Below are 10,454 nucleotides of genomic sequence, written 5' to 3' on the forward strand. Positions count from 1 at the left end.
CATTCCTCTGTTTATCAGAAGCCATATGTCTCATCCCACGGCTGAGTGTTGGGAGAGGGCGATTTGTCTATGGAATGAAATCTGTGGTGTGCATTTTAATTTCTTCCCTCTGTGCTGAATACTAATTCCCATGATGTCACACAAATGACATTGAGCGGTGCTAGGAGGCAGCCCGGCCTGTCTGTGCCAAGCTGCAGTTGCCTTTCCCAGCTACACCACAGCTGCACTCCCTCCTCCCCTGAAGGAATGACCTATATTTGGTGCTTTGAATTTTTGTCCTCTTCTGGGGCCAACTGCAGCCTGAGCAGAAGGAAGAATCGCAGAAAAGTGGCATTTCCTTCTCCTTTCAACGGAGAGCTTGGAGAAATGACACCATGCACACAATCCTGGCATGCTGTGATGTTGCAACATGTGCCCCACTGTTACCCATTTCAAAATGACCAATGCCACGAGGGGAAGATCTACAGAAGCTGCTTCTCGTGTTTGTTTTTAATGCTACAGCAGATCTTGCATGGGGTGTCTACCATTCGTCCGCTGGGTATGTTCTTTTGTGCCGACAGTGTGAAGCATGATGAATTTCAGAAAGGACATCCTCAGATTCTAAATTAGCTGAAAGCCAATTCAAGTCACATGGCAACTGTGCTCCCAGCAGTCAGGTTCTGGTTCCCTCATTGCGAGAAGTGAGGCTACAGGGAACCAGACAGAGGGCCTTCTCGGTAGTGGCGCCCGCCCTGTGGAACACCCTCCCACCAGATGTCAAAGAGATAAATAATTACCTGACATTCAGAAGACATCTTAAGGCAGCCCTGTTCAGGGAAGTTTTTAATATGTAACGCTGTACTGTTTTTAAAACTGACTGGGAGCCGCCCAGAATGGCTGGGGAAACTCAGCCAGATGGACGGGGTATAAATAATAAACTATTATTATTATTATTATTATTATTATTATTATTATTATTATTCTCGCCTCTTGACCACCCAGTTGGTTTTTACTGCAAGCCTGGTAAACTGAGCTCTGGATTTCAAGGGCTTTATCAAGGCTGTAGTATCAAGGACCCCACGGGCGAATCCTGACCCACTAGGCCCTAGAAAGTCCTAGCCTCCGTGCTTGCTCCGCCATCTAACAAGTGCTCTCTTGGATGGTGACATTGACTCAGTGCCCCCGGCCTTCCCCTGGTGGGTTCTTTGGATCTCGGGCCCAGCCTGGCTTTGACTGAAAATCTGCTTCTGGCTCATTTCGACTGATAACCCTCTCCCCTGGGTCCTGCACCTGTAATACGGAGCTAGTTATGCTGGAGGTTAATTTTTTTTTACAATGTAGTGCAGATCTGGGGAACTGTTGGCCTTCCAGATTTTGTTAGACTCAACAATGCCACCAGCCCCAGCCAGCAACATCTGGAGGGCAAAAGGTTTCTGAGCCCTGGCACAGTGAGTGACGCACTCCCAGACACAAGAGTTCACCAGTAAACAAAAGCAGAACTGGCTAAAGAGCAGGCCCAGATGTTTCTAAAGGCTGTCAGCACATGGTTCTCAAAGTTCAAAAAAATGTTCAGACCTGACAAGCTGCAAGGGGGAGTGGAAAGGATTTGCTGTGACAATTATTAATCAAGATACAAGAGATGGGAGGAGGAGGAGGTCATGGAAAGAAGGTAATGAAAGTGGAGAATTTGAAAATGATGGTTTTATCTTTTCTTTTTCTGTTTTCTGTTTTTGTCTTTTTTCTTTGTAATTTAAAAAAAAATCTTTTTTTCAATAAATATCATTTAAAAAAACACCAAGCTGCAAGGGGGAGATTCTCTCTCTCTCTCTCTCTCTCTCTCTCTCTCTCTCTCAATAAATGATCTCCTGTATCTTTAACAGGCACAGAAAATCAGTAGGTGCAGCCTTGCCCATCAGTGGGTAGTCAGAGGCACAGCTTTCTAGGCATGGGCTCCATGCAAAATTCCAGTCCCCGTCCAAGCACTGTTTTCTCTTTTTTTGCCTCGCTGCTTTCCCCAGGAAAACCTGCTCTTTGATGCTGAAATGGGGCACATGGCAAACCAGGTTTTCAGCAACGAAGAAAGGGTTTTTGCAGGAAAGCACCCGGGCAAAAACCAAACCAAGCAAAAACCCACCCACACTCAGACATGGAGCTGTAAAGCCTGAACCTGTGAAAGGAAAAGCATGAAAGGAAACCTGGATGAGCCCTCAGAGTGATTTTTGGAAGATGTAGCCCTACATATAAGTGGAGCTTAGACCAGCAAGTTAGATAACAAACTTGTTCATTTATATATTTGGGTGTTTTTCCAGTGAATCTGTTTCATGGAAATGGCATATTATTTATTTTATTGCATAAAAACATATACATCGCTTGATTCTAAAACCTCATAGCAGTTTGCAAAGCTAAAGCTGTAAAATCAAGAAAAAATCACAACCCAAACCTAATTTAAAGCATACCAAAGTTACAATACTAAAACAGATTAAAGTTATTTCAACTTTCTAAGCATCTGGGTAAAGGTAAAGGTAAAGGGGCCTCTGACCATTAGGTCCGGTCGTGAATGACTCTGGAGTTGCGGCACTCATCTCACTTTATTGGCCGAGGGAGCCGGCGTACAGCTTCTGGGTCATGTGGCCAGCATGACTAAGCCGCTTCTGGCGAACCAGAGCAGCGCATGGAAACGCCATTTACCTACTTGCACTTTGACGTGCTTTCGAACTGCTAGGTTGGCAGGAGCAGGGACCGAGCAATGGGAGCTCACCCCGTCGCGGGGATTCGAACCGCCAACCTTCTGATTGGCAAGCCCTAGGCTCTGTCGTTTAGACCACAGCACCACCCACATCCCCAAGCATCTGGGTAGACTTCTCTAAACAGGAGTGTTTGGGGCAGACACCAGAAACAGTACTGTGTAGCTGCCTGCTTGATCTCAATAGGCAGGGAGTTCCAAGGGGCAGGTGCTGCCACACTAAATGCCATTTCCCCCATTAAACTTACTGAACCCCAAAGCTATTATTTGCCTCACCAAAGAAATCTTACAGATTCAGAATTTCATCATTAGGTAAATCGCAACCTGGGGTGAATTCAACAAGGAAAATGAGAATGAGTTAAACACTCCTTCCCCTGATTCATGGTCCTTCAAATCACGTTTCTACTACAGTTTGTTTCTTAAAAAAACAACAACTGAGACCCCTCTGCTGGGTCTCCTGGGTCACATCTAGTTTGGTCCTCGGGATGATTGTGAACCAGCAATCTTCTTAATTTCCATGTGGAACGATCTAGAGGGAGAACTGAGGCAGGAATAATCATCAGCATAAAAAATAATTAATTTAACAAACATACTATTAGATACCCAAAGTTGTCAGCTTGGAAGTCTTTTAACTTGAGCTCATTTTGCCAAGTGGACAGTGTCTCCATTTATTAGGTTCCCTGCCAGGGGGGATGTCAGATCTGCTCATGTGGGCACAGAGCTTTTCTCAGCTCATTTCTGCAGAGACTGTGATGACTTCAGCTCTCTCATTTCCTATTATGTCTTCTTTGCTTTTCAGAATGAGAGCACCCTTTCTTTGTGCCTTCCCGTAGGTATGTCTACATAAAAGGGGTATTTTGTTTTTGTTTTTCGCTTGCTGTGTATAGAGATTTACTTAGTTCTCCAAGAATGCTTTTTTTTTAAAAAAAGGAAACAACAAATAATATGCATTCATGACATGAGCGCACAGCAGTTGAATTGGTTTTTCTTGCCTCAGCTCTGCCTCGGAGGGGATGTGACATTATTGAAGTCTGGTCTTTGAGGTTGATGTGTTCTGATGGCTTGTTCACTGGGACATTAAAATCATTGCCTCTGTCTGTGTGAAATACACAGCAAGGAGAGGGATGGGAACACAGGTCAGGAAAGGATTGTTTGCCCTCCTTTTGTGGTATAGGAAGTCACACAGAGAGCTCGGCGTGCTGCCTCTTCCAATGTCACCCCTTCTAGTGAGCTAAAAGACTATGGCAAAATTGGACTATTTGTATTTGGCGATTCAGTGACAAGGATCCAAAGAGTTCCTTTAGGAACACCCAAGGGCTGGTGCAAGCCCAGTGGGATTTTGAGTCCTTTTCCTTCAACACCAGCCTGCCCTTGCTTTCACTGGCCACAAGGCACAGCAGTGGGGCTTAAGAAACAAAAGTTCAAAGCCTCATTGCATATAGAATTTCAATTGCTGGCCAGTATCTTCTTGATGCATAAATAGTGTTTCACAGCCAAGCTGAGACTAAAGAATACAGAATTAGAGCAGAGACCACAATACAGACACACTGTCAAGCATCAAAATTGGTTGCAGGAATGATAAATACCGTATTTTTCGCCCCATAGGACGCACCGGCCCATAGGACGCATCAGGTTTTTTGGGGGGAAATAAAGAAAAAAAATATTTCCCCCCCCCAGGCGCTTGTGGGGCAGGCAGCGGGGAGAAGCACTCTTCTCCCCCCGGCCGCCTTGCGATCAGGTCCGGGAACAGCAGGGAGACGCGCTGCGTCTCCCTGCTGTCCCCGGAGTGGTGGGGCAGGCAGCGGGGAGAAGCGCTCTTCTCCCCGCCGCCCGCCTGGAGATCAGGTCCGGGGACAGCAGGAAGACGCGCTGCGTCTCCCTGCTGTCCCCGGAGTGGTGGGGCAGGCAGCGGGGAGAAGCGCTCTTCTCCCCGCCGCCCGCCTGGAGATCAGGTCCGGGGACAGCAGGGAGACGCAGCGCGTCTCCCTGCTGTCCCCGGAGTGGTGGGGCAGACAGCAGGGAGAAGAGCTCTTCTCCCCGCCGTCAGCCTCCAAACCACTTCGGGAGACAGCGGGATGGCGGCGTTCCGCCTCCCTCTGTCCCCCGACCTTGTGGGGCTGGCGCTGGGGCTCTCCTGAAGCCTGGAGAGCGAGAGGGGTCGGTGCGCACCAACCCCTCTCGCTCTCCAGGCTTCAGTGAAAGCCTGCATTCGCCCCATAAGACGCACCCACATTTCCCCTTCATTTTTGGAGTGGAAAAGGTGCGTCTTATAGGGCGAAAAATACGGTACGTTTGTATTGTTCATAACTTGATGTGCAAAACTGAAAGCTGAACAACCTGACTGTACTAGACCCCGGCATAGGTAAATGTAAAGGGACCCCTGACCGTTAGGTCCAGTCGTGGCCGACTCTGGGGTTGCGGCACTCATCTCACTTTACTGGCCAAGGGAGCCGGCATACAGCTTCTGGGTCATGTGGCCAGCATGACTAAGCCGCTTCTGGTGAACCAGAGCAGCGCATGGAAACACCGTTTACCTTCCCGCCGGAGTGGTACCTATTTATCTACTTGCACTTTGATGTGCTTTCAAACTGCTAGGTTGGCAGGAGCAGGGACCGAGCAACGGGAGCACACACTGTCACGGGGATTCGAACCACTGAGCTTATGATCAGCAAGCCCACAGCACCACTCACTGTCCTGAACCCCGGCATACCCAGAGGTAAATCCTGATGGTGCTCACAGCCCCAAGAGCAACACTAGAGAGGAGGCAGACCGTCCAAAGGGTCAAATATTGGTCCAGGTCCAATACAATGAGCAAGGTCCAAAGTCAATCTGCAGAGTCAGGTTCTGCCCTCTGCAGAAGATCCAGGATTGGAACACCTGGGGTCAGCCCCAAAGTCACAGTCCTGTGAGGTCCCCAAAGCAGCCAAGCTGTGCTCCAGCAGCGGAGAACGTTGAGCAGACACAGTGCCTCTGCCTTGTGTCTCTTTTTCTTCTGCCTAATCTTATTTTATGTATCTGAGTTTGTGCCAGCCGTGCAGCTATGACCCTCACCTGCCCTGAGCCTCATCCAGCTAAGTGACCACAAACCTCATCCCAGAGCTAATGAGCCCTGTGATCTCCACCTGATTCCCTAATAATCATAATAATAAATTTTATTTATACCCCGCCCTCCCTGGCCAGAGCCAGGCTCAGGGCGGCTAAAATCACAATAAAAGCATAATAGGGGGGAAAGCGGGGGACCCCAATTTAAAATACAGGTTAAAATGCAATTTAAAATGCAGCCTCATTTTAAATTAGCTGATAAATCAAGACCATAAGAGGAGGGAAACATAAGACCGAGTCCAATCCAAAGGCCAGGCAGAACAGCTCTGTCTTGCAGGCCCTGCAGAAAGAAGTCAAGTCCCACAGGGCCCTGGTCTCTTGTGACAGAGCGTTCCACCACGTTGGGGCCAGTGCTGAAAAGGCCCTGGCCCTAGTTGAAACCAATCTAACCGCTGGGCTGGGTTTCCTTGCCTGCCTCAGTCTCCTGGATGCACTTATTGCTGTTCCCAGCTCCTCAGAGATTGCCGTGTCTCTGGAGATTTGGGCACCTCTGGTTCTAGTGATGTGTCACCCTCCCCAGGCTCCCCTGGCCCCTGCAGCAGCCTCTCATGTCCTGTGAGTACCTCTTAAGTCCCCAACCTCCCCTTCCCTCTCTTCAGCTTATCCTGATATGTACCAATCACAGCTACACCCCTCACCAGCATCCTTCTCCCTTTCCTTGGTGTCCTGCCAGCTCAGGACACTCAATTTCACTGTTGATCTATTGTTTTTGAAGTGGAACTTGGATCCCAAAGCTGGCAGAATCAAATTCAGAGGGAATTTCCAAGTATCTGGAATCACTTATGCAGCTAATTCCCATTAGCTATACACAAAGGTTCTGTTCACGTAAGACATACATTGTGTGCCACAGATATAGACTGTCTCAGTTTGGGTACCAACTGTATAATGCGGAGTGGACAGTACTGTCAAAGATGCATACAGAGAGATTTGTGTTAACAATCAAATTACAAAACTAGTACAGAATAACATGCTGTCACTATTGGTTCCTCCAGAGCAGAAGGTCCATTTCACAATGAAAGATGACTACCGTATTTTTCGCCCCATAGGACGCACCGGCCCATAGGACGCATCAGGTTTTTTGGGGGGAAATAAAGAAAAAAAATATTCCCCCCCAGGCGCTTGTGGGGCAGGCAGCGGGGAGAAGCGCTCTTCTCCCCCCGGCCCGCCTTGCGATCAGGTCCGGGAACAGCAGGGAGACGCGCTGCTGTCCCCGGAGTGGTGGGGCAGGCAGCGGGAAGAAGCGCTCTTCTCCCCCCCGCCTGCCTGGAGATCAGGTCCGGGGACAGCAGGGAGACGCAGTGGTGGGGCAGGCAGCGGGGAGAAGCGCTCTTCTCCCCACCGCCCGCTTGGAGATCAGGTCCGGGGACAGCAGGAAGACGCGCTGTCCCCGGAGTGGTGGGGCAGGCAGCGGGAAGAAGCGCTCTTCTCCCCCCCCCCCCGCCTGCCTGGAGATCAGGTCCGGGGACTGCAGGGAGACGCAGCGCGTCTCCCTGCTGTCCCCGGAGTGGTGGGGCAGGCAGCAGGGAGAAGAGCTCTTCTCCCCGCCGTCAGCCTCCAAACCACTTCGGGAGACAGCGGGATGGCGGTGTTCCGCCTCCCTCTGTCCCCCGACCTTGTGGGGCTGGCGCTGGGGCTCTCCTGAAGCCTGGAGAGCGAGAGGGGTCGGTGCGCACCAACCCCTCTCGCTCTCCAGGCTTCAGTGAAAGCCTGCATTCGCCCCATAAGACGCACCCACATTTCCCCTTCATTTTTGGAGTGGAAAAGGTGCGTCTTATAGGGCGAAAAATACGGTATTTTTTTTTACTCTTTGAACATAACATGCCAGTCCCAAGACAACCGTCGTAAAAGGGGTTTTCCAGTAATTAGACTCAGCCAATGCCTCCATCAAATTCTGCCTTGGCAGGAGTGCCAAGGTTTGAAATGCTCATCCGCTGTGTTTTGTTAGCTGGCAGCCTCCCTCCTCCTTTCTTTCAGAATTCTGAAAATAATTCTGTAGCATCTTATCCTATGGCAATCAGCACTTCTCCTAAATTTCCCAGTTTATCTCTATAAGAAGATAAAATAATCTTAATCCTTGACGTTTTCTCTCCTTGTCTCGTGAAGTGCAGAGTATCTTCATTTTGCCAGGGACTGAAGCTGAGTTAGCTCAAGGCAACCTATTATCCAAATAACTGACAACCACATATATGGAGCCAGATCCACAATGCTCTACTGCTTGAACCACGGTATCTCCGACCTAGTTAATTTCTCCAAAAGATGAGGTTTTTATGCAGCAAAGTATCAATGACAAATGTCTTCCCGTCTTTCACTGAATAAGGGGGCTGGAGGGGTTAGAGGGCCATTAAGTCCAGCCCTTGCCCCAAGGTAGCTTCTTCCATACATCAGTCTCCTAAAGCTCTAATTCAAGTATCCAGGCAGGGTATTTCATAGACCCCTTGGTTTTCCAGCTGGATTTTGTCTTTTGGGTTTCTGAGGATATTGGCTATTTTTTGGTTGGTGCAGAAGGCTGTTTTGATATTGTGTTTATGGAGGATTTTGCTGATTTTGTCTGTAGTGCAAAATCCTCCATAAACACAATATCAAAACAGCCTTCTGCACCAACCAAAAAATAGCCAATATCCTCAGAAACCCAAAAGACAAAATCCAGCTGGAAAACCAAGGGGTCTATGAAATACCCTGCAAAGTCTGCCCAGCCACGTACATTGGACAAACAAACAGACGAATAAATGCACGTATCGCAGAACACAAGAATGCCGTCAAAAAAGAAGAAAAAACTTCCTCTCTCTTCCAACACATGAAAGAAACAGGACACGAAATTAATTTTGCAGATTCCAAATTGCTCTTTAACATGGAACATCACCACAAGAGAATAATCATGGAAGCCATCGAGATAGAGAAACACCCTCACAACATGAACAAGCGTGACGACACGTCCCGCCTGCCAGACATCTGGAAATTAGCCCTCCCCACAAAAACCGACACCAGAACCAGAGGCACACAGAACGCCGTCACCAATCAACCACACCAGACCCAAACCCAGACCCTCTCCACAGACATATTACAGACTCCATCCAGTAGCCAAACTATAGTGGCACCTCCGGATGCTGCACCCCCCTGCAATCCCTACACAGATCTGGCTGGCACAAGGCACAAAACCACAGCTCGCCCCTATACACGAAGCCAAGCCAGAGCACAACTAAATGCAGCACAGCCATCTTCTCAGAAAAACTCTTCACAAGCTCAAGAGGTCAAGACACGAAAGCTTTAGCAACTAATCTACACTTAATGACCCACCCAGTGGTATTCAGAATATCACTCATGAAATCACCCAAGATATCCCTCAAGTAATTAAGGAACAAAAGAAGAAAAGGCACACTAATCTAGGAACTTCCTCTCTGCCCAGAACGTTGGAGGCTATACACCACACCCCTCAACAGTATTTATAGGAACTCAAACACCAGATTCTGCTCTGTTCCAGTAACAAGAAGCCGAAAGCACCAGCCTGAAGATGACGAGTGAGACCTCGTCGAAACGTCGCACAGACACCCCGACTCTTACACGGGAAGACACCCGAAGACACCAAAACCTGCATTCCTGTACCCGTGAAAATCTACGAAAGCATATATATATATTTGCTTTCGTAGATTTTCACGGGTACAGGAATGCAGGTTTTGGTGTCTTCGGGTGTCTTCCCGTGTAAGAGTCGGGGTGTCTGTGCGACGTTTCGACGAGGTCTCACTCGTCATCTTCAGGCTGGTGCTTTCGGCTTCTTGTTACCAGCCAAGCCGCGCTCTCCTTCCTGCCTCGGCCAATAAATGTGAGATGGGCGCACAAACCCCAGAGTCTGGCAAGACTGGCCCGTTTGGGCAGGGGTACCTTTACCTTTACCTTTATATATATATATATATATATATATATATATATATATCAACTGACTTCTGATTCTCCCACCTTGGTATTATCGTTTGAAGCAGGTCTGCAACAATCTACCAGTGCAGGGTTTCACATAGTAGCAAATATCTGAAAAGATGACCCAAACAAAATGTTCTAAATTTAAAGGTTCTATAGCCTTTCACGGCGTGGCATATTCTTGCATTCCTTTTGCATCCGGTTCTAGCATAATCAGATACAGCATTATTTCTCAGCAATTATAATATTGCAGACCCACTTGCAGTGACGCCCCACTCCTACCCCAGGGAACAGAGGCCTAGACAATGATAGGTGGGACACACTGCACAAGACAGCGCTCTGGGATTTAAAATTGGCCACACCTTTTATTGACTGCAGTTGTAGGCAAGCTTTGTCTCAGGCACTGGGTTCAGCCTGGGATTAGGAGGCCTCCTCAAGACGCAGTTCCATGTAGTCCCCTGAGGCTACAGAAGAAGAAGAAGAAGAAGAAGAGTTTGGATTTGATATCCCGCCTTTCACTCCCTTTAAGGAGTCTCAAAGCGGCTAACATTCTCCTTTCCCTTCCTCCCCCACAACAAACACTCTGTGACGTGAGTGGGGCTGAGAGACTTCAGAGAAGTGTGACTGGCCCAAGGTCACCCAGCAGCTGCAGGTGGAGGAGCGGAGGCACGAACCCGGTTCACCAGATTACGAGACTACCGCTCTTAACCACTACACCACA

The 10,454-nt window shown here is 48.6% G+C and overlaps 1 long non-coding RNA gene across 1 annotated transcript in view; it reads right to left on the minus strand.

The window, feature by feature from the left end:
• The window catches only part of LOC309525721, a 115,965-nt gene extending 110,641 nt beyond the window's left edge, over window positions 1-5,324 (minus strand). Inside the window, exon 1 of the long non-coding RNA XR_014216503.1 lies at window positions 5,257-5,324. This is a non-coding gene — a long non-coding RNA (uncharacterized lncRNA). The remainder of the gene's footprint in view (window positions 1-5,256) is intronic.
• Window positions 5,325-10,454: the final 5,130 nt, after the last annotated feature.

The sequence above is a fragment of the Podarcis vaucheri genome, assembly GCF_965113315.1.
Source record: "Podarcis vaucheri genome assembly, chromosome: 1".
NCBI lineage: Eukaryota > Metazoa > Chordata > Lepidosauria > Squamata > Lacertidae > Podarcis > Podarcis vaucheri.